The sequence below is a fragment of the Bufo gargarizans genome, unplaced genomic scaffold, assembly GCF_014858855.1.
Source record: "Bufo gargarizans isolate SCDJY-AF-19 unplaced genomic scaffold, ASM1485885v1 original_scaffold_1454_pilon, whole genome shotgun sequence".
Classification (NCBI taxonomy): Eukaryota; Metazoa; Chordata; class Amphibia; order Anura; family Bufonidae; genus Bufo; species Bufo gargarizans.
In genome coordinates, this window is record NW_025334367.1 from 190279 (window position 1) to 213428 (window position 23150).

Below are 23150 nucleotides of genomic sequence, written 5' to 3' on the forward strand. Positions count from 1 at the left end.
CATATTTTATAACAGCTTTAATGTTGTGTGGTTTCTCTGGTATTTCTCAAATATTCATGAATTAATTACCGTAATAGCTGAGGGTTAAATGGGAGTGTCAGCGACAGTCTGCAACAACACCCCCCCAACTGGTAACACACACAGTTGGCAATTTTTTCAGAAATTTCTTGGAGAAATAACAGCGGAACAGAACATAGCAGATGCTTCAGAATTGTATATTATGTGAAATAGAAGTGTTTACTAAAACAAACGTGAACAGAGTCGACAGGTCCTATGGTATTTAAAGTGGTTCTGCAGGTAGCCCCAGAGGAGCCGTTGCAGAGAATGGGAGTGGTAGTGCCACTGATGAATTGTTGTTTCACAATCTACTCCCCCAGGCCTTTGCACCCAGGGGATCGGTGCTGCGGAAATGTAGTATTGAAGAAAGAGGCCAGAATTACTTATAAACTTGCTATCAGCTGATTTCAAGTGAAATGTTCTGGCACCAGTAAGGCAGGTTTTATGGCTACAATTTTAGCACTAGGGTAGTTCTGGCCTGCTAGTATTCTGGGTGGTGGGTGTCTTTGCGGTAGTCCCTCATCGTACTGCTGTCTCTTTGATGCAGAATGTAACTGTTCACTCTGCTATCTTCTCAAGCATTCACTAGGGACATAATCAAGTTGCTCTCTCTGGAGATTCTGTAACAGGAGCAGGAGCTCAGCAGTGTGCTTCCTCTCCTCCACTTTTACCAAGAGGAAATAACAGGGTGGTTAGCCATGTCAACCATTGACATCCATTCCTCAAAGTACCACTTCCACAAAAAGTTTTATTCTCTGACCTGTTAGAAAGGTGCATGATTGAACCTGTAGTGAGGGTAATATTCTTATCAGTGACTGTATTTGTGAGTTATAACTTCCCTTTTGATCCTCAGCTGTGTCATACGATCAACTCTCTGATCTCCAAGTGGCAGGGGACAAGAAGTCAGTTACTTCTCTATTCATTCCTCCATTCAATATGCAATATGTTTTTATTAGTTTTTAGACATCAAGCAGTGTACAGACATGCGGTAGATGTCATAAAAGTATGACTGATCGCATATCATAAAAGGCAAAACAAGAGAAAAACAGTATCATACATAAGGAGACAGCAACATAACTGTTCCTCATAAGGGCAACAAGTTTACACTGAGTCAAGGATCAGGCCAAAGAAGCCAAAAACTTAGAGGCCTTCCATATCTGCCACTTACTCTCAAATTTAGGGTAGGAGTGTTTAGCTAGGGCCATTGTTCGTTTGTAGAGGAATGTTAAATTCACTCTGGCTATAACATCCGCAAGTGAGGGGATGCTAGCACTCTTCCAGCTGGAAGTGATAGCCAATTTGGTGGAAAGGAAGATATCAGGAATAACTAACCGACCTCTGAGGGGTATGCCATCTATACCAATGAACAGGAGGGCTAGTGCGGGAGAGGGAGGCAGGTTACTACCTAATAATTCTGAGGCTAGAGAGATCTCTTTCCACAGTGGTCTGAGGAGCGGACAGTCCCACAGGATGTGTAGGAGCATACCCCTTTGGCCGCAAGCTCTCCAACATAGATTCGTAACACCAGGAAACATGAAACTTCTCTGGGGTATAATACTATCTCAATGTCGTTTTCACAAAAGATTCCTAGTGGGTCACACATGTTATATTCTTAGACATAAATCGTAGAGCACTTTACCAATGAGTTGCTGGGAATGTGGTGTTAAGTTCTCTTTCCCATGTGAGGAAGGGGGTAGATTTGACAAATGTGTTTTTGTTGTTTAGCATTATGTACACTGGGCGAAGGGGAGTTGGAGAGATGGTAGGTTTGGACCACAATTCAAACAACTGTTTATTAGCTCTGATCTGTAGGGGGGAGGTGGAAAGGAGATGCCTGACCCTCAGATATTTATAAAAGTCTGAGTTTGGGATGTGGAAGGCATCATGGAGGTATTTAAAGGAGTGTATTTCCTTCCCTTGAAGCAGTTTCTGTACTAAGTCTACTCCATATTCCCTCTATATTCTCACACACAGAGGTCAGGGGTGAGGTAATCCAGAGTGTCCAAAAGAGCAATATCCGCTATTAGATAAACTGTATGTGAACAAAACCCATGAAAATGAGACCAGTTGGTAATGGCAGTCGTTACAAAATAAGTCAAATCAGGACATATAAACGAAGGAGTTAAAGAGGCCAACAAAAGGGCTCTAAGGTCTTTAAAGATCACCACAGTGGAGTCTATGTGCACCCAATGCTTGTGGAGATCTTGTCCCAACCAGTTTTCCAATTGGGCAACTTGAGTTGCCAGATAATAGTCATATATATTTGGAAGACCAAGTCCCCCCACATGTTTTCTGATCTGGAGCAATTTAGTCGCTCTCCGTGGTTTCCCTTTCCTCCATAAAAAGGCGTTCAACAGCTTGGTACAATTGTCGAAAAAGGATTTGGGAGGAATGATGGAGAGCATTCGGAATTAGTAAAGGAGCTTGGGGAGGGTGAACATTTGGAAGGAGGCCAATCGGTCTAACCACGATATCTCGAATTTGGCTAGATTGTCAAGCTCTTTTTCTAAGGATGCCAGGTGGGGTAGGTAGTTTGCCTTATATAGGAGAGCAACTGACGATGTCAGGTTTATACCTAAATATTTAATTTGCAAGGGTTGCCAGTCTAAGTCAAGCTCATCTGATAGGCTCTCAACTCTTTTGGGGTCTAGGGTGATAGGCATAGCCTGGGATTTTGTAGTGTTTAGCTTGTAGTAGGACAATTGACCGAAGTCTGAGATGATGTCTAAAGCGGTACCTAAGGAGCTCTCTGGGTGAGTGAGTGTAAGAATCACATAATCAGCGTAAAGACTAATAGAATGTGTACGATCACCAATGGTAACACCTTGTATTTTATCATTTAGTCTAATGGCCTGGAGAAGGGGTTCCATGGATAAAATGAACATTAGGGGAGAAAAAGGGCAGCCCTGTCTGGTTCCATTTTTTATCAGGAAGTGCTCTGACAAGGCTCCATTGACCCATACTTTTGCGGACAGGCTGGAGTATAGGGCTTTGATTGAGGATAGGATGAGCCCCGAGAAACCCATTCGGGAAAGGACAGAGTAGGCGAACAACCAATTAATTTGGTTGAATGCCTTATCCGCATCTAATGTAACAAACACAGCTGGATTCCTCGTTCTTTGGAGGCGGGCTAGTATGTTAAGGACCCTTCTAGAGTTTTCCTGTATTTGTCGACCCTTGACAAAACCTACCTGGTCTTTGTTAACTAATAAGGGAATCAGTGGGGCTAGTCTGTTTGCTAAAGCTTTGGTGAAAATTTTGATGTTGGTGTTTAAAAGAGAGATCGGACGGTAATTTTTAGGGTCATCCGTGGGCTTATCGGGTTTGGGAATTGTAACAATAGTTGCTTCTAACGTCTCCCGTGGGAAGTCTCCGGTAGCCATCGCGGAGTGGAAAGTCCGGATCAGGTGGGACGAGGGTTGAGAAAAGAAAGCTTTATAGTAAATGTTAGATAGGCCATCTGGGCCAGGGGCCTTATGGCCGGTGAGAGATTTAATGATGGATTCAATTTCCGGTATTGTAAAAAGGGCATTGATATCTTGTAATTGGGATTCAGAGATACTGGCTAGACCTAAGGTATTTAGGAAGTTGGAAATGGCTTCTTGGGAGCGGGGGTTACTTTGTTTTGGGGTGCCAAATTGTACAATGACGCATAGAAATCACCAAAGGAATTTGCCATGTTTTGTATGGGCATAATGTTTGAGCCAGAGCATGAGTCGGTAAGGTGTGGAATTTTTGTCGTCTTTGGGTCTGGGAAATTGAGTATTTATTTAGGGATTCCAGAGCTCTTATTTCTTTCAAAATATCATCTATCCTCTTCTCTCTTTTTTGCTTCTGCATCCCAATTTAATAAATATGCCTCTCATAAAGGGTTTGTGGTCACACCTGAGTGAAAAGGGGTCAGAAACAGACCCCTCATTGATCTGGAAGTATTCTATCAGGGCGGAGGACAATTCTGAGGAATGATTCTGAGGGTGATCGTAAAAAGGATACCTGGTGTCTGTTAGGGGCATAAATAAAGACCATAGTGTAAGCCACATTGTTCACTGAGCCTACAATGATGATGAATCTGCCACCGGGGTCCACAACCGAGGCCCCCAAAGAAAAGGCCACTGTGTTCTTTACTACCACCAACACTCTCTGTTTCTTTGAGTAGTGAGATTGGCGGATAAGAGAGAATTGGGGGAATTCTATGGCTATCCGCCTTCAAGAGATGCGTTTCAGTGGCTCAAAAGATATCGCATTTTAACGCTTTAGCTTCCTCCCACATAATCAATCTCTTAAAGCAGGCATCCCCAAACTGCGGCCCTCCAGCTGTTGTAAAACTACAACTCCCACAATGCCCTGTTGTAGACTGATACCTGTAGGCTGTTCGGGCATGCTGGGAGTTGTAGCTTTGCAACAGCTGGAGTTTGAGGATGCCTGTCTTAAAGGGACTATTTAGTCCCTTAACATTCAGGGAAGCTATTGTAAGAACCATTGTAATGGATAAGGGAGGTTTAGAACAGCATACCTGGATTGGCAGGAGGGGGGGAAACTATTCCCACAACCCCGTGGCCAATTGAGCGGCGCCTGGTCCAATTGAGCGGCGCCTGGTCCAATTGAGCGGCCGCTAGCAGATCCATCTTGAGCCCTTGAGGAAACCAACATAACCTATACAGAGATAACAATAGGAAAAAAAAAAAGTCAAACAAAGAAAAAATAGCTTGTCCGGCTGGCAGGCTACTCATAACGTGCATAATGAGCAGTTTAGGACATAAGGGAGGCCGCATTGTGCCCATATTTCTAAAATTTGCATAACTGGAACACAAATCCTCAACAGTTGGATTCACGCTTCACTGTCACCACCTGCCACTTGGAAGAGACATGTCGAGGCGGTGAGTCAGTGGTCACGTGGGGGTCCGGCATGGAGATGTTTCAGGAGTGGAGAAGGCGCTATCCAGATTCTAAGGAGCAAATAGCATGTAAAGTACATTGATGATGAATGAGTACTTTCGTCGGGAATCCCCAGCGGTAGGGTATGTTATGATCTCTCAATGCAGTGGTAAAGGAGGTCGTTGAACGGCGCTGTTGCAAGGTAGAAGCTAAGAGGTCAGCAAACATTTTAACCCCATCATAAGGGGCTGGGAGGCTACTTCTCTTTCTGATGGGCGGCGGCCATCATCAGTGATTCCGTAACATGGAAAAAGTGCACTCTGGCCAGAACATCTCAAGGTGTAGATTCTAACAGGTGTTTCAGGCGTGCCACTCTATCTATAATAAGGTCATGTTCTAAGATATCAGAAATGAGGAGTTTCATGAAATTAAAAATAAAACCGGTGCCAAAACAGCCATTTTTGGGTTACCTTGCCTCGCAAAAATCGTAATATAGAGCAATTAAAAATAATATGTACCCCGAAATAGTACCAATAAAACTGGCACCTTATCCCCTAGGTCACTTTTTGGGAGTTTCTACTGTAAGGGTGCATCAGGAGGGCTTTAAATGGGACATGGCAATCTAAAAGTCAGTCCAGCAAAATCTGCCTTCCAAAAACCATATGGCGCTCATTTTCTTCTGCGCCCTGCCGTGTGCCCTTACATCAGTTTACGACCACATGTGGGGTGTTTCTGTAAACCGCAGAATAAGGATAATAAATATTGAGTTTTGTTTGGCTGTTAACCCTCAATTTGTTAAATAAATATTTTTATTAAAATGTAAAATCTGCCAAAAAAGTGAAATTTCATCTCCATTTTCCTTTAATTCTTGTGGAACACCTAAAGGGTTATCAAAGTTTGTAAAATCAGTTTTGAGTAACTTGAGGGGTGTAGTTTTTACAATGGGGTAATTTATGGGGGGTTTCCACTATGTAAACCCCACAAAGTGACTTCAGACCTGAGCTGGTCCTTAAAAAGTGAGTTTTGGAAATTTTCTTAAAAATTTTAAGAATTGCTTCTAAACTTCTAAGCCTTCTAAGTCCCAAAAAAATAAAATGACATTTACAAAATGATAAAAACATAACATAGACATATGGGGAATGTTGAGTAATAAATATTTTTTGAGGTATCACTTTCTGTTTTAAAAGCAGAGAAATAGAAATTTTGAAAATTGCAAACTTTTCAAAATTTTTGGTAAATTTTGGATTTTTTCATAAATAAAGGTGAAATACATTGACTCAAATTTATGACTGTCATGAAGTACAATGTGGCACGAGAAAACAATCTCAGAATGGCTTGGATAAATAAAAGTGTTCCAAAGCTATTACCACATAAAGTGACGCATTTGTAAATTTAGTAAATTTGTACATTTTGACCTGGACACTGGAGCATCAATGACCCTTGGTCAATGAATGGGAAAAAAACTGAAGTGTTTTTTTCTGGTATTGAGACCTAATGACGGATCTCAATACCGGAAAATAGAAACGCTAGTGTGAAAGTAGCCTTACAGAATGATCACTAGCATTGAGAATTTTTTTGGAAACCATTTTAGTGGGTCATATGATAATTTCTTCTCTATAAGGTGGATTAACATTGGCTCCTAATCTAAGGTTTACTATCGGCTTACAGGGATTGTCTAGTCTTGGACATTGGGGGTATATCGCTATCCTTAGAACGTAGCCCGCAAAATGCAGGAGGGTGCACCGCGCAAGCGCAGCCACGGCTCTATTCACTTCTATGGGGCTGACGGGAATAGCCAAACCAGCACTCTGCTATTTTCGGCACTCCCATAGAAATGAATGGAGGGCGGTCATGCATGTGCAATGTGCCCTCCCGCACTTTGTGGGCTCCGTTCTAAGGATAGGTGAGACTCTCAACTATCAAACATTGGGGGCATAGCCTAGCAAAATGCCCCCAATGTCCAACATGACATAAACCCTTTATAATGGTATCAGCAGGAAAGTATGGAAAAAGGGACAGTAGGTGACAATAATACATAAAAAAATTATTAAAAAAATTGAAATTAGTGAGCGTAAGAAGTAGAGATAAGCAAATAAATTCTAAAATGTGAAATCTTAGCACCAATTTTCTAAAAAGGTTTGATTTTAATCTGAATTTCCAGGCAATTGGGATGCTTTCAGTTCGGGTTGAATTTATTTGGCTGTGCATGAGCCAATTCAGTTGAATCTTATTTTAGGAAATTTGCTCATCTCTAGTAAGGATAGATGGCCTGACATAGTGGCCAAAGGTTACATGATTTGGAAGGTAATACTTCAGTTTTACCCACAAAATCGAGCAGCCACTGGCTACCACATGTGGGTGAGTGTGGATGTTATCATGCTGTGGACCTACTGTATGCAATGCAAATCCATGGCAAGTTTGCTGCAGAATCCATGACAAATTCATACGTAACACATGGGGTTTTTGCAATGGATTTTGCAGCAAAAATGTGTCAAAATCCTTGATGGAAAATTCACCCCATGTGGCCTTACCCTTAAGGTTCATGAGAACAGTGTCTCCTAGCCGGAACTGATGTATACTGTAGGTTCTTACAGGTCCTTCTGTCAACCTCAAGCCCCATTACATTTCAGAATGGGGCCTAGAGAGCCAACGCTGTTTTAAATGTAAGGACTCTATGATGTCCTAGCTGCCTGTGATGATATATTTATATATATATATATATATATATATATATACAGTCATGTGAAAAAATTAGGACACCCTTTGAAAGCATGTGGTTTTTTGTAACATTTTTAATAAAAGGTTATTTCATCTCCGTTTCAACAATACAGAGAGATTAAAGTAATCCGACTAAACAAAGAAAACTGAAGAAAAGTCTTTTCAAGATCTTCTGTAAATGTCATTCTACAAAAATGCCTATTCTAACTGAGGAAAAAGATAGGACACCCTTGCCCCTAATAGCGAGTGTTACCTCCTTTGGCTGAAATAACTGCAGTGAGACGGTTCTTGTAGCCATCTACCAGTCTTCGACATCGGTCTGAGGAAATTTTACCCCACTCCTCAATGCAGAACTTTTTCAGCTGTGAGATGTTTGAGGGGTTTCTTGCACGTACAGCCCTTTTCAAGTCACCCCACAGCATCTCAATGGGATTCAAATCTGGACTTTGACTTGGCCATTCCAGGACTCTCCATTTCTTCTTTTTCAGCCAATCTTTGGTTGATTTACTAGTATGTTTTGGGTCATTGTCATGTTGCATGGTCCAGTTCCGCTTCAGCTTTAATTTTCTAACTGATGGTCTCACATGTTCTTCAAGCACCTTCTGATACACAGTAGAATTCATAGTGGATTCTATGATGGTGAGCTGACCAGGTCCTGCTGCAGCAAAGCAGCCCCAAACCATGACACTTCCACCTCCATGCTTCACAGTTGGTATGAGGTTCTTTTCTTGGAATGCTGTGTTTGGTTTACGCCAAACATGTCCTCTGCTGTTGTGTCCAAATAATTCAATTTTGGACTCATCTGTCCAAAGAACATTATTCCAGAAGTCCTGGTCTTTGTCAACTTTATCTCTGGCAAATGTCAGTCTGGCCTCGATGTTTCTCTTGGAAAGCAAAGGTTTCCTCCTTGCACACCTCCCATGCAAGTTAAACTTGTACAGTCTCTTTCTGATTGTAGAGGCATGTACTTCTACATCAACAGTAGCCAGAGCCTGCTGTAGTTCTCGAGATGACACTTTAGGGTTTTTGGAGACCTCTTTTAGCATCTTGCGGTCTGCTCTTGGGGTGAACTTGCTGGGGCGACCAGTCCTGGGCATGTTGGCAGTTGTTTTGAAAGCCCTCCACTTGTAGACTATCTTCCGGACAGTGGAATGGCTGATTTCAAAATCTTTTGAGATCTTTTTAAATCCCTTCCCAGACTCATAGGCTGCTACAATCTTTTTTCTGAAGTCCTCTGACAGCTCTTTTGCTCTCACCATGGTGCTCACTCTCACTTCAACAGTCAGGAGCACACCAAACTAAATGTCTGAGGTTTAAATAGGGCAAGCCTCATTCAACATGCAGAGTAACGATCTACTAATTATGTGCACCTGGTGTGATATACCTGTGTGAGATCTGAGCCAATTTAAGAGGGAATACATGTGAGGGTGTCCTATCTTTTTCCTCAGTTAGAATAGGCATTTTTGTAGAATGACATTTACAGAAGATCTTGAAAAGACTTTTCTTCAGTTTTCTTTGTTTAGTTGGATTACTTTAATCTCTCTGTATTGTTGAAACGGAGATGAAATAACCTTTTATTAAAAATGTTACAAAAAACCACATGCTTTCAAAGGGTGTCCTAATTTTTTCACATGACTGTATATATATATATATTATGCCTGGTTGTTGTGATTTAAAGTGATAATCCTTTTGGCTTTCCACCACAGTGGGACATCACACATGGTTTTTCTTGGTAATGAGAAATCAATATCTTCTCTAAGCAGAGATTCAGCTTCATTTCATTTCACCAAAGGCGTCATGTGTTGATATTGACTGTTTTCTTTTTTTTAAGGGTTTAGATTCATGAAATCCTGTATATTACAGAAATCCTACACCTATCACATGTCTGTGCTGTAGGCCTAAACCACCCTTCAATTATTTGATCTCCATGTAATCCCTTTCAGTTTCATTTATAATGCAATACTTCTGCTGATAGACATTCCCAGTACTGTAATCTACTTTTTCCATTACAGACTGATTAGATTTTCCTTACTATGGTATGTGAAGCACATGATATAAAATATTGGGTGCACCATAGTTGGCTAGAACAGCACCCAGGGCATCCCCTCTCGTTTGATTGACAGTTCAGTGCCGGTAGTGATGAAGCAGGGAGAGCTAGGTGCACCAAGCAAAGCGGCAGGTAGTATTTAGTGTTAGGTTCCTGTCTTATAGAGATCGCCTTGACGTTTGGCAGACGGGCCCAAATAGTTTTGTACAAAATGTATTTGTCAAGAATCTAAAATTTACAAAATAAGCGTAGCATTAGCACCAGAATATTTTCTATAACTACAGCATTATTGTACGTTATTTGGTTTGCAGAGTGCTGTTGCATTGTGGTTTTTTTCTTTGATGACCCGATAACCCAGAAAGGACGGTGATCGGTGGTGTGATTATACACCACCAATCACCATTCTGCGATCCTGTGAGGTGGCGATCACGCCACCTCTCAGGATCGCCTGCGATTAGTCCCCATGCGGCATGTGGGCGGAGCGCGGCAAGTTTGAATCTCCGCCGCTGCTCTCCTTCCTCATTCCGGTCCGTGGCATGGGGAAAGCAGCAGGAGATCGCGCTGCACACCGACTCGTGAGTTTTTGGTGCCTTCAGGCACCTTAGGAGGCAGGGACAGGCAGGGGCAGGCAGGTAGTGGGAGGTGTAGGCAGGGGTAGTTAGGGCAAGTTTAGGGTTAGATTAGGTAAAAAAATAAAATAAAATTTTTTGGTCTGTGAGCCCCCTGATTGGGTGTCTGGGGTCCACAGCAGTTAGCTGTGTGACCCTAGACCCCCCCAGGGGTGCTGCAGCTTGCCCCCCACACACACACACACATTTTTTTCTTTTTTCTTTGCATGTGCTATCTGTGGCCGTCACTCTTTGCGTCTGGCCACTGTTAGCGCATCGCCCACCCCGCCCCACAGCGCATTTGTATATATTTTTTATTTTTTACACTTTTTTTAAACTTTTTTTAGTTAGGGATCTTTTTTTATTTCTTTTTTTATAGCTATAGGGTAAGTGCGTGAACACCCGTGCCCCACACACACGCACGCCTAATAAAGATTTACACGCACACACACACACAGACACACACTCCCCTATGGCCCGCCGGACGTTCTCGGCCGAGGAGGCATATGCCCTCCTTGCCACCGATTCTGAGAGCCCCAGTGAGGATGAGGATGACCCCACGTTCCTGTTGTCATCCGCATCCTCCTCATCATCAAGCGATGATGAGCCCCCAAGGCAGGGGATCGAGGGGACCCCCATGCTAGGGACCCTGTGGCCCAGCCTAGTACGAGCAGCTCTGGGGCTCGTACTAGTTTTACAGCCCACCAGGTCAGTCCATCTGAGCCCCCTGCAGGTGGACTTGTCTGGTGTACCCCAGAGAACTTTGAGCCCGCAATTCCTGATTTTGTTGGTGAATCAAGAATCCAGATTTACACAGTGGGCTTCACTGAATATGACTTTTTCAGTCTTTTTTCAGTGAGGAACTGGTAAATCTGATGGTGGAGCAGACAAACCTGTACGCCCAACAGTTAGTCGCTCAACACCCGGGCTCGTTTTTGGCTAGGCCCGGTGGCTGGACCCCGGTCAGTGCAGCCGAGATGAGGACGTTTTGGGGCCTCGTGCTGCATATGGGCCTAGTCAAAAAGCCCAGTGTCAGGCTATACTGGAGTGGGGACGTCCTCTACCAGACCCCACTCTACAGTATGGCCATGACACGTTCCCGATTTCCATCCGGAAATGCCTTCATTATGCATATAATGCAGCATGTTCCCCCCAAGGTGATCCTGCCTATGACCGCCTGTACAAAATCAGGCCGGTCATCGATCACTTCAGGGCCAAATTCATGGAGGCCTGCGTACCTGGAAGGGAGGTCACGGTTAATGAATCTCAACTGCGTTCAAGGGGAGACTCATTTTCCGCCAGTATGTTCCCTCAAAGCGGGCGAGGTATGGCGTGAAGCTGTACAAACTTTGTGAGAGTACCTCAGGGTACACTTACAAGTTTCGTGTGTACGTGGGGCGAGATTCCCGTATTCAACCCCCAGAATGTCCCCCCACTCTGGGTGTTAGCGGGAAACTTGTGTGGGACCTTATGCACCCACTGCTAGATAAGGGTTACCACCTATACGTGGGTAACTTTTATACTAGTATCCCCTTGTTCCAGTCCCTCGCTGCCAGATCCACGTTCTCTTATGGGACCGTGCGGAAAAATCAGTGCTGCCTCCCTGCCTACCCCCTCCAGGTACCTATCCCCAGGGATGAGACCCGTGCCTTTACCAGTGGAAACCTGCTACTTTTCAGATATAAGGATAAGAGGGATGTCCTTGTACTGTCCACAATTCACGGTAACAGCATCACCCCTGTCCCTGTGCGAGGTACCGCGGCAACGGTCCTCAAGCCCGATTGTATCGTCGACTACAATCGGTATATGGGAGGAGTTGATCTCTCTGATCAAGTCCTCAAGCTATATAACGCCATGCGCAAAACCAAGGCATGGTACAAAAAAGTTGCGGTCTACTTGGTGCAGGTTGCCTATGTACAACTCTTTTGTACTGTTCCAGAGCGCATGGCAACACAGGGACATTCCCCCAGTTCTATGAGTCAGTCCTCAAGACCCTGATCTTTTCTGACCGGGAAAGAGCAGGTGGGAGTACCTCGGGAATTGGAGGTGCCCGGATCGTCCCTGGCCAACACTTTCCAGGTGTGGTCCTCCATACTGGAAAGAAGGGACTAACCCCAATAAAATTCAGAGTGCGTCGCAGGAGGGGGATACGGAAGGACACCACTACACAATGTGACACATGCCCCGATCATCTGGGCCTCTGCGTTATTGGTTGCTTCAGGGAGTACCACACTTCCATGGAGTTCAAAATTTATAATCCCCTTCACCAACTTAGCCACTGACTATTCAAAAAAACTATGGTGCTCAGACTTGAGACATCCCCCAAAAATATTTTGTAGAACAAAAAAAATAAAAAAAAAGTAGACTTACTAGGTAGCGCAGCATCGGTAATAATCTCCTCTGTAAATATACCTCTAACCCCCCAAATTAACATGGTAAAAAATAAATAAATAAAAAAGTTGTTGCAGTTTGAGGATGCCTGCCCTAGATTAACACGGTAAAACAAAAAAAAACATAACAAAAAGTGTAATAGCAAGCGATCAAAAAGTCATATAGCCCCCAAAATAGTGCCAATAAAACTTTCCCCTCATCCTGCAAAAAATGAGCCCCTACCTAATACAATCGGCTAAAAAAAAAAAAAAAAATGACTCTTAGTAGTCTATAGAGATACAACAAATTTATTTTTTTGTATCCAAAAAGATAATATAGTCTAAAACCTAAATAATTTTAAAAAATTTGACTTATTAGGTATCGTCGCGCCCGTAATAATCTCCTCTGTAAAAATACCCCATGACCCAACCCCCCAGATTAACATGGCCCAAAAAAAACCGCAAAAATGGTGCCTAAACAGCTATTTTTGGCACTTTTTCATTTCAATCCGTTGTTTCTGGTAAAAACCAAGGGTTAATAGCCAAACAAAACTTAATATTTATTACCCTGTGACTGCAGTTTACAGAAACACCACATTTGTGGTCGTAAACTGCTGTTCCAGTAAAAGGGAGGTGCAAAAGGAAAGGACCGACATGGTTTCTGGAAGGCAGATTTTTTATTGACACCATGTCCCTTTTGAAGCCCCCCTGATGCCCCCCTAGAGTAGAAACTCCCTAAAAGTGACCCCATCTAAGAAACTACACCCCTTAAGGTATTCAAAACTGATTTTACAAACTTTATTAACCCTTTAGGTGTTCCTCAACAGTTTATAGCAAATGGAGATTAAATTCCGGAATTTTTGGAAACCTTACCACACAAAAATGTAATAAAACCTTACCCCGTAGTTTCCATAATGGGGTCACTTAGGGAGTTTCTACTGTAGGGGTGCATCAGGGGGTCTTGAAATAGGACACAGTGTAAATAAACCGGTCCATAAAAATCAGCCCCCCAAAACCCACACGGCGCTCCTTTCCCTCTACACCCCGCCGTGTGGCCGTACATTAGTGTACGACCACATATGGGGTGTTTCTGTAAACGGCAGAGTCAGGGCAATAAAGATACAGTGTTGTTTGACTGTTAACCCTTGATTTGTTAGTGGAAAAAATGGGTTAAAATGGAATAATTGGCAAAAAAATAAATAAATATGAAATTTCATCCCCATTTGCCAATAACTCTTGTGGAGCACCTAAAGGGTTAACATAGTTTGTGAGATCCGTTTTGAATACCTTGAGGGGTGTAGTTTCTTAGATGGGGTCACGTTTAGGGAGTTTCTACTGTAGGGGTGCATCAGGGGGTCCTGAAATAGGACACGGTGTAAATAAATCTGTCCATAAAAATCAGCCTTCCAAAACCCACATGGCGCTCCTTTCCCTCTACACCCCACCGTGTGGCCGTAGAGTAGTGTATGACCACATATTGGGTGTTTCTGTAAATGGCAGAGTCATGGCAATAAAGATACAGTCTTGTTTAGCTGTTAACCCTTGCTTTGTTAGTGAAAAAAATGGGTTAAAATGGAAAAATTGGCAAAAAAATTAAATTCCGAAATTTCATCTCCATTTGCCAATAACTCTTGTGAAGCACCTAAAGGGTTAACAATGTTTGTAAAATAATTTTTGAATACCTTGGGTGTCGTTTCTAAAATGGGGTCTTTTTTGGGTGGTTTCTATTATGTAAGCCTCACAAAGTGACTTCAAACCTGAACTGGTCCCTAAAAAAATGGGTTTTTGAAAATGTCTGAAAATTTCCAAGATTTGCTTCTAAACTTCTAAGCCTTGTAACATCCCCAAAAAATAAAATAGCATTCCCCAAATGATCCAAACATGAAGTAGGCATATGGGGTATGTAAATTAATAACTTTTTTGGGAGTTATTACTATGTATTGTAGACGTAGAGAAATTGAAAGTTAGAAATTTGCAAATTTTTCCAAAATGTTGGTAAATTTTGTATTTGTTTTATAAATAAAAATGCATTTTTTTTACTCCATTTTAACAGTGTCATGAAGTACAATATGTTACGAAAAAAAACTATCTCAGAATGCCCTGGCTAAGTAAAAGCGTTTTAAAGTTATCACCACATAAAGTGACACTGGTCAGATTTGCAAAAAATGGCCTGGTCCTTAAGGTGAAATAAGGCTGTGTCCTGAAGGGGTTAAACAGTATGTTTTTTCGCACTGTGCAATTTATAGCTTCCCTACAGATGGGTCCATATGGGCATTTGCTCTCAAAAACTGAGCTAGAGCAGGGGTCAGCCATCTCCAGCACCTCATCTGTTGGGAAACTACAAATCTTAGCTCTATTCACTTCTCTGGGAATTCTGAGAACAGCCAAGGAAGTGCACATGCTAGGAGTTGTAGTTTCACCACACCTGGAGTGCTGATCCCTGGCCTAGAGTATACTTTAAAGGGGTCATACAGAATCAATGAAGCATAGCTGCTTACTTCCAGAAACGGCGCTACCCTTGACTATGTGGTATTGCATCTCAGCCCCGTAACATCATCGGAACTGAGCTCCAATGCTAGACTCAACCATTCTACGGTGTGGTGCTGTTTCCATACTTATAAAATTTTAGCTTGAACTCTCCCAAGCCCATCAAGACCACCCACTTATGGCCAGGGTTTACATTAGTCCTGCCCAATGCTCAGCTTGGAACTGTCTCTGAAAATATAATTTCTAATTTGCAAAGTCTGCTAATTTTGGGACAGTTGACAACTAGGTGTTTCTGGAAGACAGTGGCTATTGTTTTTCTAATCTTATACCACTTTTAAAGGGGTTTCCAGGAGTTTAATATTGATGGCTTATCCCCAGGATAGATCATCAATATATGATTGGTGGGAATTGTGTACCTCCACCAATCAGTAAAGAGGCTGTAGCGCCTCAGTGAGCACTGTGGCCTCCACATAGCTTACCAAACACTTGAATGAAACTGAGCTGCACATAGGCCATGTAACCAATGAACGTGACATCACTGGCCAAGGAAGAGGTCGCACACTGGACTCTTCAAACAGCTAATCGGAGGGAGTTTTGGGTGTGTCGTACCTCCACCGATCAAATATTTATGACCTATCCAGAGGATAGACCATCAATATTGAACTCACGGAAAGCCCTTGTAAATGTTATACAAATTTCCCAAAGCTATGCAGTCATTTCTGCTGAAATAGATGAATCAATAGTCTCGGTTTCACTTCATTAGCTTACATTAGACTCATGCTTTCCATGAAGAAAAATCTCCATTACAATGGGAATACTGAGATTTATTTTTTAATTTTGGTTCGTCTACAAGCTTGTCTTGTTCTCTAATGACCTAGATCCACAGAGAAGCGGTTGTGACGGATTCTAACAGTTCAGATTTATCTGAAATATGGAAAGTGATTTTTATAATCTGTATCTGTATCGCTCAACCCACCAAACTACCCTCAGGCACCAGACCCGTGAAGAATTTAAACTTGTCTATGCGTATTATAGTATTCATTCAAGGACACTGGAAGACATCCAGAATCTGCTGCTCCTTATTTAACCACCTCAGAATGCCACAACTGAAATGAATGGACAAATAAAAAAATAATTAATTCCTAAAACTAAAGCAATATAAATATTTGTATGGTATGAAAAATGTAAAGGGGGCATGCCATCTCCAAAATCAGTTTCAAAGTAAGCATACCGCCATGTAGGGAAGGTGTCCCGAAACATAACCATACCCTTCTTGTGAAAATCCAATCCACTAATCCTGAGAAATGCTTCTTTTTTTTAATGCAAACATGGCTTTCAGTGCACTGTGGGCGGGTCCACTTTGTTCAGTGCACCTGCCTTCCCCTGCATGATACCCACCAGTTATGAAATCTCAGGGACTGTCAATAAAACAAGAAGCAGAGGCCTAGTCAGAATTACTGGCAGAATGATGGTGCATGAAACGGAATGGTTCACCTAAAATTAAGCATTTCTCAAGATTAGATAACCAGATTCTCACAAGAAAGGTATGGTAATGTTTTGAGGCACCTACCCTACATGGTGGTATGCTTACTTTGAAACCAAGTTTGGAGGTGACAGCCTCCCACTGATAATGGGAATCAACCACCTGCACCCCCACCTATCAAGAAATTGGGGTCTCTTGTTGAACCACCCACACCACCATCTATCAAGAAAAAGGGGCCCCTTGCTCAACCTTTTTTTTTGTAGCTGTCAGAGAGTCGGGGAAACAGCCAACCAACTCTTAGATTGGTTGTTTCTGATGGTGGAAACCACCACAGTTCTCCAAGCTGAGGGGGCTGGTGGTGGCCTGGTCCAGGGGTTTACTCAATGGTCATGCAAGTGCACCTTCTCTCTATTAACATTTATTGGAATTATGGAAACAAGATTCAGCTTGTAGAACTGTGGACAGAAGATCTCCTTTCTCCGACCTCCCGAACCCCACCTACCAGCCAGCGAGTTAGTAGTAGACTCTGCTCTTCAAAATTTGTTTTAAGATTCTTCGAAGTTGAATTTACAAGGAGAGTTTTTGTCTTTGTCTTTGATCCATTAAATAAGTAATCCGGCATCCGAGGTGAAGATGGCAGACATTTTTTTTTCTCCAATCTGTAACCACTTACAGCAGGCATAGATATGATTTTCTGTCTCTCAGTGAAAAGTACACCAAGTATATGAAGAGACATTCAAATTATAGTAAATATGCTGCAAACTGCATCATCTCTTTTTTAATAAGGCCTCTTTGACATCTACGTTATGTTCTCCGTCAGGCTGTTCTGGCAAAAAACAGCTTACCGGAACTCTCTGGATCAGGTCACTGCAATGTCCACTGGCCCCGAATACGGCCAGTGGACATTGCAGTAAAAACATGGTGTGCATCGTTTTTTGTCTGGCCAAATCCCGTCTGGAACTTCGCTGGATCCCATTATAGTCAATAGGGAGCTTTGGCAGGCTGTTCTCTGCCGGAACAGCCTTCCGCAGACTGGTAACGCTGGTGTGACTCTAGCCTAAGCCAGAGTAAGAGAGTTCAGTCTTAGTAAATATGGGCCAATATTCATAAAACCTAAGAAGATCTATGATACATGTGTGCTAAGATTGACTTATGTTTGCCATAGCAAAAAAGTTGCCACTTGCAGTAAGTTTATTAATATTTGCACGTACATGAATACATTTCACAATTTTGAACTCTGACAGCAAGAAAGGTACAGAACATCTACGATAGCAATGAACGTCAATAGATTAGCACCAAAATGTCAAATGCGTCCAATGTCATTGCCTCCTGTTCCACATAATATATGTGAAGTGTACACTGCTTAAAGGAATTATCCATATTAGGTACATCTGAGATAATAGAGGGGAGTCTTCATCCATTGACTACAGAGAGCATAGCTTGTTCCAGAGGATCTGTCCTGTCCTTGATTACCCAAACAACCCATTGATGTAAATGAACACTGTGCAATGCTTCATTTCTCCTGTGGTGGCGCTGCAGGGATATTCAGCACTTACTGTCAGGTTTCCCCACAGTTTGCAGCTGATTGCTGGACACTTTGTGATCTGGTGATTCTTCTAAAATATAGGGATTATACAACGTGAAGAACCCTTGGGCAAGCACTAGTAAAATCTAAAAATGCATGTGTCTTGCATGTTCCAAGATGTTTTTATCATGCACGTGTCTTACATGACAGGCTCCTTTAACCAAATGCACTTGATACAGTACAGTAGGATGGAGCTATAGATGACAACAGAACGCTGAGAATAAGCCATATTGACAAGTGTAGGAGGACTTGCTGTCATTTATACTATGTTGCTTAGTAACCTGCTACTTGGACAGTTTTCTTCTTAATATTACTTTGACTATTTTTATCATTCTCTCTTAGGAATGTATTTTAAAAGTTTGGCTGCAATTTACATATACCATATGCCCACTGATGTAGCTTTATATCAGGACTGTTCATATGGTTGATGAGAAGAGCCGTATGGAGATGTAGGTTGACATGCCAACAAGATGGAGACGCCATGATTTCAGATGACTGTGATGAGCATTCTACCAGTGGTGCCAATTAGTGTTGAGCGAACTTGAACTGTAAAGTTCAGGTCCGTACCGAACTTTAAAATTCTGGGTACCCGGACCCGAACTTTGCCGAAAAAGTTTGGGTTCGAGTTCGGGCATTTGATAAAGCTTTTTGAAAAACTGCAGGGCAGCCAATCAACAAGCTTTTAAGCTGTGGGCAGTTAGAAGCCATCACAGCCATGCCTACTAATGGCATGGCTGTGATTGGCCGGTGCATCATGTGACCCAGCCTCTATAAAAGCTGGACCACGTGTAGCACCGCCCATCCGCTCTGAGTAGTGCAGGGACAGGAGGCAGGCAGCTGACGTGAGGGAGAGTGTTAGGAATCTGGCTATTTGTTTTGTGGGTGACCTACAGTATAATGATTTTTTGTGGGTGCAATACACCAGCTTTGCACCCCTGACACAGAAATATAATAGTTAATCTGTCTGTTGGTTCGGTCGTTGACATATTCCAATTTTTTCTGTGACGTACACCTGCACTGCATACGTGACAGGAAAATTAATATAGTTAATGTTTCAGGATGTGGAAATGGGAAGACCACCGCAGCACGTCTCTGATGATGACGAAACACAGGTGCAAACTGCTGCAGCTTTCTTCAGTGTGCAGACCAGCAAGGAGGGCAGGGTTGAAGAGTGGGTGGAGGATGATGTGGAGGACGATGAGGTCCTAGACCCCACATAGAATCAAGGTCATGCGAGTGACGTGTGCAGTTCAGAGGAAGAAGTGGTGGTCACACAGCGCCAGCAAAAGAGGGAGCAGCGTGCAAAAGCAGAGAGGCTGTCCCCTGGCCAGTATGCCTGCTACTGCCCACCGCACCCAGGGACTGAGCACACGAAAGCTATCTCCAAGGAGTTCCCTGGCAAGGCAGTTCTTCAGACTATGTGCAAGAAGATGCAAGTGGTTTGCACGCTGTGCAATCGGAGCCTGAAGCAAGGCATAAATGTTCTAAACCTGAGCACCACCTGCATGATCAGGCATCTAAATGCAAAGCACGAGCTGCAGTGGAATAGACACCTCAAAAACCCAAAAAGATCTCAGGCTCCTCCTGCTCCCTCTTCTGCAGCAACCTCAGGCTCTTCCTCCCCCTCTGGAGTGACAGTGGCACCTGCCACCCCGCAAGCAGAGGATGTGGCAGCAACGCCACCACCTCCGTCACCATCACCAAGCATCTCCACACTGTCCCATGGAAGCGTTCAGCTGTCCATCTCCCAAACACTGGAGAGAAAGAGGAAGTACCCCCCTACCCACCCACGATTCCTGGCCCTGAATGCCAGTATTTCAAAATTTGGGGCCTTTGAAATGCTGTCATTGGCTTGTGGCTGGTGCATATGGAGACTTTTAAAAACCTTATGGCGGTGGCTGTCTCACAGTACGTGGTTCCCAGCCGCCACTACTTTTCCAGATGAGCCATGCTTGCCCTGCACAACCCAGTGGCGAACAAAATTAGATGTGCACTGCGCAACGCCATCTGTGGCAAAGTCCACATAACCACTGATATGTGGACCAGTAAGCACGGGCAGGGACGTTATATCTCACTAACCGTACACTGGGTAAATGCAGTGGTGGCTAGGCCTGAGGCAGATAGCAGTTTGACGCATGTCCTTCCGCCACCAAGGATTGCAGAATGTTTCTCTTTGCCTCCTCCTCCTACTTCGCTTCCTCCTCCTCCTCTACCACCTCCTCAGTGTAACATGTTCACCACCAACTTCAGCACAGTCAGGGGGAAACGGCAGCAGGCTGTTTTGAAACTCATCTGTTTGGGGGGAAAAACCCACACCGCGCAGGAGCTGTGGACGGGCATGGAACAACAGACCGATGAGTGGTTGGTGCCACTGAGCCTCAAGCCGGGCCTAGTGGTTTGCGATAACTGGCGAAATCTCGTAGCAGCTCTGAGCCTAGCCGGTTTGACGCACATCCCTTGCCTGGCACATGTGCTGAATTTAGTGGTGCAAAGGTTCCTGAAAATTTACCCCAATATGTCAGAGCTGCTGCAGAAAGTGTGGGCCGTCAGTGTGCGCTTTCGGCGTTCTCACCCTGCTACTGCTCGCCTGTCTGCACTGCAGCGTAACTTTGGCCTTCCCGCTCACTGCCTCATATGCGACGTACCCACAAGGTGGAACTCCACCTTGCACATGCTTAACAGACTGGACAGCAGCAGCAGGCGATAGTGGAGTTTCAGCTGCAGCACGCACAGGTGAGACGCTCTGCGGAACAGAACCACTTCACCACAGAGTGGGTCTCCATGCGGGACGTGTTGCGCTGTTTTGAGTACTCCACCAACATGGCCAGTGCCGATGATGCCGTCGATGCCGTCCTCATTCTTACCATACCACTTCTATGTCTCCTTGAAAAAACACTTTGGGCGATGATGGAAGAGGATGTGGCACAGGAGGAAGAGAAGAAGGAAGAGGGATCATTTCCACGGTTATCAGGCCAGTCATTCACGAGTGGCTCGGAGGAAGGGTTCCTGCGCCAACAAAGGCAGGTACACAACTGTCCAGGGCACAGTTCTGGAGGAGGAGGAGGAGAATGAGGAGGAACCGTGTTTACAGCAGGGTGGCACCCAAAGCAGCTCATGAGCATCACTGGAGCATGGCTGGGGGGATACAGAGGACAGATTGTCGTTGCCTCTGGGCTGCCTGGCACACATGAGCGACTACATGTTGCAGTGCCTGTGCAACAACCGCTGAGTTGCCCACATTCTAACCAGTGCTAATTACTGGGTGACCACCCTGCTGGATCCTTACTACAAGGACAACATGCCATCCTTAATTCCGTCACTGGAGCCTGATGGAAAGATGCGCGAGTACAAGCGCACGCTGGTAGACGCGCTGCTGATGGCATTCCCACCTGACAGCAGGGGCTTAGTGGAAGCACAAGGCGAAGACAGGGGATGGAGGAAGAAGTCACCAACGCAGCTGGGGCACTGCCAGCACCTCAGAAGGGAGGGTTAGCATGGCCGAAATGTGGAAAAGCTTTGTCAGCATGCCACAACAACCAGCACCACCAGCTGATATGGAGCGTCTTAGCAGGAGGCAGCATTTTACCAATATGGTGGAGCAGTATGTGTGCACACGCCTACACGTACTGACTGATGGGTCTGCCCCCTTCAACTTCTGGGTCTCCAAATTGGGCACATGGCCTGAACTTGCCCTTTACGCCTTGGAGGTGCTGGCCTGCCCTGTGGCCAGTGTATTGTCCGAACGTGTGTTCAGCCCGGCAGGGGGGGTTATCACAGACAAGCGCAGCCGCCTGTCCATAGCCAACGTGGACAAGCTCACGTTCATTAAAATAAACCAGGCATGGATCCTACAGGATTTGTCCGTACCTACCTTGTGCTGAATAGACAAGTATACAGGCCGCACCCAGCTATTGTTATACTGCAGTGCACTTTCTCTTTGCATTCTCTTTTCTATTTCCCAATGTTTTGGGGTCTTTCAAAATTTATTAAACAAATACAAAGAAAAAATAAAGGGAAAATAAAATAAAATAAAAAAAACAACAAAAACAGTGTTGACTACCTCCTCCTCCTCCACCACCGCTTCTACCTACACCGCCACTTCCACCACCTCCTCAACCTCCTACTCCACTTTGACCTCTGCCTCCTAATTGAAGATTATTATTTTTAATTTATTTTCTATTCTATGTTATTTTATGTCATTTCCCTATCCACATTTGTTTGCAGGGCAACTGTCCTGCTCTTACCCCCATTTTGCTTCCTTTTGCAGCCCTCCAGCCCTTACTATGTCTTTTTTACAGGCATTTTAGTGCCCCAAAGTTTGGGTCCCCATTGACTTTAATGGGGTTCGGGTTCGGGGTCAAGTTAGATTCCCTCATCCCAAGTGCCAATCTTCTCATGCTCCCGTATGTATCATTTTGTGTCTCTCGTAGAATACAATGGGCCAATGTTAGTAAAACCTAAGAATATCTATGGCACACATTTACTGGGTTTGGCTTAAATTTGCCATAGTAAAGGAGATGGTGATTGTCATCTACACCAAATTTATGGATAGGTGCATGCCCATGAATACATTTTACAATTCTGATAGAGAGGAACTTATATCTATTATAGCAATGAACCTTTATTGATTTTATGTCATGTTTAGCACATATCAGAATGGTAGTTGTTACATGTCAGTAGTTGGTTCTTCCTTACCCTTTAACTTCTGTACAAGGATCTGGACTTTGCTGCAGCAGAACCACCAGGCCGCTACCTCCTAGTAGTCTCTGTTCTAGTAACTGCTGATCCACGGGGGGTCAAGAGACTCCAGTGTGGAACACCAGAGGATCAGACAAAACCGTAGTCATGAACAGGCCAAGGTCAGGATAGGCAGATATAGTGCAGTCCAAAAACAGTCTGAGGTAAGTACAGAGATGAGGAA

General features: G+C 43.8%; 1 protein-coding gene across 1 annotated transcript in view; it reads left to right on the forward strand.

The window, feature by feature from the left end:
* LOC122923299 (NADPH oxidase 4-like) overlaps positions 1-23150 on the forward strand; it is a 249354-nt gene that overhangs the window by 169541 nt on the left and 56663 nt on the right. The window lies entirely within an intron of this gene.